We start from the raw sequence: 573 nt of genomic DNA on the forward strand, positions 1-573 counted from the left end.
TTTTTGTTGTGTTGTTGTTTGGTTTGTTTTGAAGCGTCAACACTTTCGACGACGCGGTCGAATTTTACAATGATACTGTCTGCTGTTAGCTGACATTGGAAAATCGAAATCGGGTTGATTGTTTCCCCTTGTCAATGGCGAGCCCTCTGCTGGAGTTTGAGACTGAAATGTTTGTGAGACTGTCCGGCTGTGACGGGCTGCTCCTGGTGGCGCAGGGGCTTGGAATTGACCGCATTCTGCTGCAGTTCATGCGGGCGTACTCGGAGCAAGGAGGCTACGACACGACCAGCGAGGCTACGGCATGACCAGCTCCGAACACCTCCCCTCCCTTCCAGCAGCTCAACACCACCACGACATTTTCAGTGTATTCAGAAAAAGATAGCCTGCGGTCATTTTATACACTACATCAGCGCTTTCATAACAGCTGTCATCAAACGGTTGGCAGAATTTTGGCAATTGATCCTGTGCCGGACGGTCAGGACGTCGCCCCCCGCCCGCCGACATAGAAACCTCCTGTTGACGCATTGTCGTCGTTGGGTAACCTTTGTTTTGGAAGTGGGGCTAGCGTATTGA

The sequence above is a fragment of the Hippocampus comes genome, unplaced genomic scaffold (assembly GCF_001891065.2).
Source record: "Hippocampus comes isolate QL1 unplaced genomic scaffold, H_comes_QL1_v1.1 scaffold330, whole genome shotgun sequence".
Classification (NCBI taxonomy): Eukaryota; Metazoa; Chordata; class Actinopteri; order Syngnathiformes; family Syngnathidae; genus Hippocampus; species Hippocampus comes.